Genomic DNA, 7086 nt, shown 5'->3' with positions numbered 1-7086 from the left:
GGTCAACGTGTCATCCACATGGGAACCCACGTGTATGACACATTAATAAAATTAAAAAATGTTAATTTTCCATCTTTTTTAGGATGATTTGATAAAAAAATTCAAGTTTAAGAGCTATAAAAGGTGAAAATTTAAATAAATGACTAAAATAACCTTTTTTTTCTAAAATTGGAGGGCCAAATAAGTCATTATATCTTTTGGTGTTTATATATAAAGGATAATAACAAATTTAGCCCTTAATATTTTACACATTTATTCAATTGGACCCCTACTATTTTATTTGAAATAAATTTATAAAAAAATTATGAAGAATTATTAGAATTTATAAAAAAATAATAAAAACATTGACAATAATTTTAGAGAATATCAAGCCAAACTTATGCGAGGCTCATGGCTCAATCTCAATCCATTGGATGTGATGGGGTTACACTACCTCAAGGCTAGATAATGAGGTCAAAGGTCAAGGTAATCAAAGCAAGATTGAATGAGACCATACAAGACTTCGTTAAAAAGGCCTTAGAAGCACATACAAGGATAAAATAAAATCAAGATTCACATTCTTGTTTTCAAGAAAATCAAGAAACTGATTCTTGGTCCAATTTTGCCATGTCAGGTGATTTCAAGAATAAAGAAAATCAATATTTCAAATCTTTGAATTCTTGGTCCAAGAAACCGAATCTTGAAGTCGATGCGTGGTGGATTACATGTACGAGCTTCAACGAGCCAATTTCGAAAATGAATGATCACAAGTCTAAGTTCTTAAAAATTGACCCATTGCGATTTCCACAAGCCCTTCATGAAGTTTGGAGAAGGACTTAGCTAAACATCAGGCCAAACTGTTAAAGTGACCCAATTAGTAAACATTTTAATTTTTCTTTTTAACTTAATTAATGGATCAACATGTAAAAATTAGGCCTAACGAACCCATTTAGACCCTTGGACAAATTTCCCATGCAATTCCACACTTAGATTTATTTTCACATGTTAATTAGTTAGTTAGTTAATGAGTTGTAAGGCTTAGTTGACAAACTTATCACATTCGTAAATTTAGGAGATTAGTTAGAGGTTGGTAGGCTATAAATAGGGTTTCCCCCTTGTGTTCATTCATTGATTATTTGCTTTTGGGTTAATAAAATTCTCTTTGATTTTTATTTTAAAGAAATTCTCTTGAGTTTTCTTTTAGATAAGTTTTAACAATCTTTTCATATTGTGTGTAACAGCTCGATTTTGGGCCCAGTCAGGACAGTGGTTTCGGGGCCACTAATTTGATGAGGAAAAATTTAATATTCTTATATTTCTATGATCTACAGATGTACGAAATGATTTCATGAAAATTTTGTTCGAAAATTTTGATGTTTGGGTACTCAATTTAGTCGAAAGGACTAAATTGTAAAAAAAGTACAAAACTTGAGTTTCAGAAGATAGAGGTGTCTAATTGCTATGAAATTTTAAATTGGAGGTCCTTAAAAGGTAATTAGACCATTGGTTAATTTGTTGGACAAAAATGGACATGAAATAGGTGAAATAGAATATTTTTAAGTTAAGGGTATTTTAGTAATTTGGTGATTAAATGAATTAAAAAGGTAAATTAAAAGCCAATTTCTTCTCATCTTCAACCCCTTGGCCAAATTTCACATGAGGAAGACATAGCTAGGGTTTTTGAAGCTTCTAAGCTCGATTGTAAGTTCGTTTTAGCCCTATTTTTAATGTTCTTTACATTTTTGAGATCCTCGTAGCTCGGTTTAGCTATTTCTACCATTATTTTGAGCTAGGGTTTGTGTTTTAAAATTTACCCATGGATGACTTGCATGTGTTTTGATGTTTTATGGTAGAATATGAAAGTTTAAAGTGTAATAAATAACTTTTACTAAGTGATTTTTAGTGAAATTGCATAAAAGGACATATTTGTAAAAGTTGTAAAATATGTGTAAAAAAAATATATGATTTAGTGAAAATTTTGGGCTGCTGTAAGAGGGAATATGAATCGGCTAGGCTTGAGTAATGAGAAAAATGAATACTTTTCATTTTACGAGCCTAGGGGCAAAATTTTAAATATATGAAAAGTTAGGGGCAAAAATGCAATTTTAGCCATAAGGTGTTTTTGGGGTTGAATTGAAAATGTGTGTATTAAATAAGTTAAATGTGTTATGATAGATCAAGAAAGACGACGAATTAACCTTGACCGGGGAAAAGGCAATGTTGTGGACTAAGACGCAAACATTTGATTTTTTGGACCGAGGTAAGTTTGTATGTAAATAATGTATCGTTTTTACTTACGCTTTCATATTTTGATATATTTTGTGAAATATGGATGAATATTTGATGTATTTGACAAAATATCGACAAGTGAGAAATTTCCCGGTTGAACCTTAAGAATAGAATAAGATACAAGTGACATGTCACTAGGAACCTATGTGAAAACTATGTGAAATTATGATTAAGTGAATCCGGGTGCTGGTCTTATAAGTTCTACCAGTGATTGGGTAATCTGAGATGTGTTGTGGTACCTTACAGCTTGTGTGAGTAGCACTGTGTAGTTACGAATGACCGACAGCTTGTGTGAGTAGACCCGCGAATGTGAATAGCTCGAGAACGAGCCTATGTGTGATAAGTGATGTGAAGTAGCTTTGGCTACAAGTGTGGCACTATGTGCAATATTTCGATGTATCTGTTAATATTCTGATGTGTTCAACGGGAAATGACTAAGTGTAAATGATTGTGATTATGTGATGAATGAGTGCAGGTACATGTGTATATATATATTCATGAGCAATGTGCTCGATATGTGATCGAATTTTGGCAAGGTTGATGTGGAGTAAGTATGACTATGAAGACTTCTAAATATTTGATAATGACTAGCTATTGGAATGGCTAGCTATGGACATGCTTGGTGTTATTTGTGTGTAAATGAAAGTTAATACGAAGAAAACATGAAAGAGTAAAATTAGTAATAAAATAGTTTTGGATAGCAACCGTTGTGTAACTTTGAAAAATCACCAAAAATTATGAAAATAGAGTTAGAGGTTGAATAAAATATGAAATTAAAGCTTATTGAGTCTAATTTTGCATAGAAGAAATGGTGTAAGTAAGAGAATTTCATATTATGAGATATTTGAATTTTTATGAGACAATGTCAGAGTGATTTCGAAATCCCCTGTTTTGACTTTGGAAACTCATTAAAAATTGTATAAAAATAATTATGGGTTAGGATTTACATGTTTAAAATTCTTAATGAGTATATTTTCAATAGAAATAAACAGGAACATCATCCGAATCCCGTACGAGGAGATAATTATTTTTTAGTGAAAAATGGTTGAAACTGTTAGACAGTAGAATATGGATGACTTTAAAGAATAAACTGTAGTTATTAGCTAAACCATAAATTTTGAAAATTTTATGGTGAGTCTAGTTTTAGAGAAATTTAGTGGATCCTAATTCAGAGTTCCGTAGCTCAAGATATAAATAATTTATTGACTATGACTCGCGTAGACAACTTGATATGGACATGAGTGAATAGTGAAACTATGTGCAAATATGATTGTATTATCTTGAGAACACATTATGAGGATTGATAAAACATGTTAGTAAATTGTTTATTATTTACATACCAACTTACTAAGCTATATGCTTACTCCATTTTCTTTCCCTTGTCTTATAGTGTCACCAAGCTAGCTCTGGGTACGAAGATCGTCAGAGATCCATCCATAGTATCAACACTCTTTTGGTATTTTGAAAGCAATATTATGAATTATGGCATGTATAGAGGACTTGATTATTTTGTTATGTGTCATAATTGATTTGGCCTAAAATGTTGGCTTATGTTATTTGATAGTTCATTTTGTATAAGGCCATTGATGTTGGCTATTATTGGTTAAGTTGTACGTTTATGATAATGTCATGTTGTGTGTTGATAAATTTGGTATAAGTGTGTAAATGTTTGGACAGAAAAAGGCTTGGTAAATAGCCTAACTTTCATCCACACGGCTGACCACATGGCCTTGTGCTCAGGGCGTGTGCCCCTGTTTTTCAAGAAAATTTTTAAAATTTTCAAAAGCTCTCGGTTTGGTCCCGAACCACTTTCAAATTATGTATTGGGTCTTGTAAGCCCATATTAGGGACTTTATGATGAAATATGAAAAGTTCTAATTTGGATTGAATTTTATGACTCGATTTTGTATGATTGATTATGTTTAAGTCCGGTAATGCCTCGTACCCTGTCTCAGCGTCTAACACAGGCTAGGGTTGTTACATTTAGTGGTATCAGAGCCATGGTTTAGTTGGTTCTCGGACTAACATAGCCTTTGTGAGAGTCTAGCTATACATGCCATAAATATATTGTGATAGTGTGATAACTCTTGTCAATTTAAATTGAGTTTTCATATAGTAAATGGATCCCGGCCGTGCTATAGTTGATGAAGTAGAGAGTAATGCGCCGGCTTCCGCGCAAGGGACCGCGCCAGTTAAAAGTAGATCTAAAACACATAGTCAAAGAGATGGGTCTCGGGAAGCCTTCCTCCATATGATAAATAATTGGTGCACAGAATTTATTCGGGCGAATCTGAACGCCCAACCTCCTCTACCCCCTCCTATTCTCCAACCGATTCTCATAGTTCCTTAAGGTACATAAATGGTAAGACTGGCTAAGCCTCCGGTTGATAAGATTCGAAAGCAAGGGGCTGAAGAGTTCAGGGCTAATATAGATGATGATCTTGAGAAAGCAGAGTTTTGGCTTGAGAATTCTATTCGGGTATTTGTTGAACTTTTTTGTACTCCAAAAGAATGTTTAAAGTGTGCTATATCTTTATTGAAGGACTCGGCATTCACTGGTTGAAGACACTAGTATCCGTGGTTCCGAAAGAAAGAGTTACATGGGGTTTTTTCCAGGAGGAATTCAGAAAGATGTACATAAGCCAATGATTCATTGATAAAAAACGCAAAGAGTTTCTTGAGTTAAAGTAGGGCCGAATGTCTGTGGTAGAATATGAAAGAGAGTTTGTTAGACTCAGTAAATATGCACAGGAATGTGTGTCTACCGAGGCTATTATGTGTAAGAGATTTAAATATGGGTTGAACGAGGATATTTGACTGCTAGTTGGAATCTTAGTGCTGAAAGAATTTGTGGTACTGGTTGATTGAGCTTGCAAAGTCGAAAAGCTGGATAAAGAAAAGAAAAAAGCTGTGATTAAGGCCCGAGACGTAAGAAAAAGGCCAATGAGTAAGTCATTCTAATCTCAATCAAAGAAGTCCAAAAAGATGAATACTCGATTGACTGTTTCAGCTGAGTATTCGCACCGAGATCGTGGGAAATCATATTTGGGATCTAGAACCCAAGCTACTTCAATGACAAGTGTGGGTATGTTAAATCCAATAGACCTGAATGTCAACATTGTGGCAGACGACACCCTGGCGAGTGTTATATGGTTAGCCGTGCTTGTTTTAAGTGTGGTTCTCAAAAGCATTATATTAAAGATTGTCCTGAGAGGGCTGAGGAAGAAAAATTTCAGTGTGTTAGACCGGGTAATACAGCCGGCAGAGGTAGACCATTGAGAAATGCCAGGATTGGAGCTAGCAGTAAAAGTGTAGTGAAAGATTCAGCTGTGAGGCCAGAAGCTAGAGCACCTGCTAGAGCTTATGCCATACGTGCTTGTGAGGATGCGTCATCTCCCGATGTGATTACTGGTACATTTTCTCTTTATGATATTAATGTTATTGCATTGATTGATCCAGGGTCTACTCATTCCTATGTTTGTGTGAATTTAGTATCTAGTAAAAGTTTGCCTGTTGAACTTACTGAATTTGTGATTAAAGTGTCAACCCTTTAGGCAAATATGTGTTAGTTGATAAGGTTTGCAAGAATTGCCCTTTGATGATTCAAGGTCACTATTTTTCGGCTAATCTAATGTTGTTGCCTTTGATGAGTTTGATGTTATTCTGGGTATGGATTGGTTGACATTGCATGATGCCAATGTTTGCCAGAATTGCCTGGGTTACCTTCGATTAGAGAGATTGAATTTGCTATTGATTTATTACCTGAGACTACATCAATATCGATTGCTCTGTACAGAATGGCTCTTCCTGAATTGAAATAATTAAAAGCTCAGTTGCATGAATTGATAGATAAGAGATTTGTGAGATCGAGTTTTTCTCCTTGGGGTACTCCTGTACTGTTTGTAAAGAAGAAAGACAAATTTATGAGACTTTGCATTGACTACCATTAGCTCAACAAAGTGACTATAAAGAACAAGTATCCGTCATTGAGGATTGATGATTTGTTCGACCAGTTGAAAGGGGTGACAATGTTTTCAAAGATCGATTTGAGATCCAGTTACTATTAGTTGAGAGTTAAAGAGTCAGATGTGCCAAAAACCGCTTTCAGAACGAGGTATGGACTCTATGAATTTCTTGTGATGCCTTTCGGTTTAACTAATGCTCTGGCTATTTTTATGGACTTGATAAACTGAAATTTTTGACCGTATTTGGATAAGTTTGTAGTTGTGTTTATAGATGACATCTTGATTTACTCCCGAGATGAGTCCGAGCATGCCGAACACTTAAGAACGGTGTTGCAGATTTTGAGGTAAAAGAAGATGTTTGCTAAGTTCAGTAAAATTGAGTTTTGGCTTCATGAAGTTGGATTTTTGGGACACATAGTTTTAGGTGATGGTATTCGGGTTGATCCGAGCAAAATTTCGGTAATTGTTGATTGGAAACCGCCAAAGAATGTATCCGAGGTTAGAAGCTTTTTGGGCTTAGCTGGGTATTATTGACGTTTTGTCTAGGGATTCTTGATGATTGCCTCTCCTATGACTAAGTTGCTGCAAAAGAATGTTAAGTTTGAATGGACCGATAAATGTCACCAAAATTTTGAGAAATTGAAAGCATTACTGACTGAGGTTCCGGTTTTGGTGTAACTTGATACGGGGAAAGAGTTCGTGATTTATAGTGATGCATCATTGAATGGTATTGATTGTGTGTTGATGCAAGAGGGAAAAGTGGTAGCTTATGCCTCGAGACAGTTAAAACCACATGAGAAGAATTATCCGATGCATGACTTGGAATTAGCTGCCATCATCATTGCTTTGAAAA

This window comes from Gossypium hirsutum, chromosome D03 (assembly GCF_007990345.1).
Source record: "Gossypium hirsutum isolate 1008001.06 chromosome D03, Gossypium_hirsutum_v2.1, whole genome shotgun sequence".
NCBI lineage: Eukaryota > Viridiplantae > Streptophyta > Magnoliopsida > Malvales > Malvaceae > Gossypium > Gossypium hirsutum.
Note: the sequence above shows the minus strand (reverse complement) of the source record.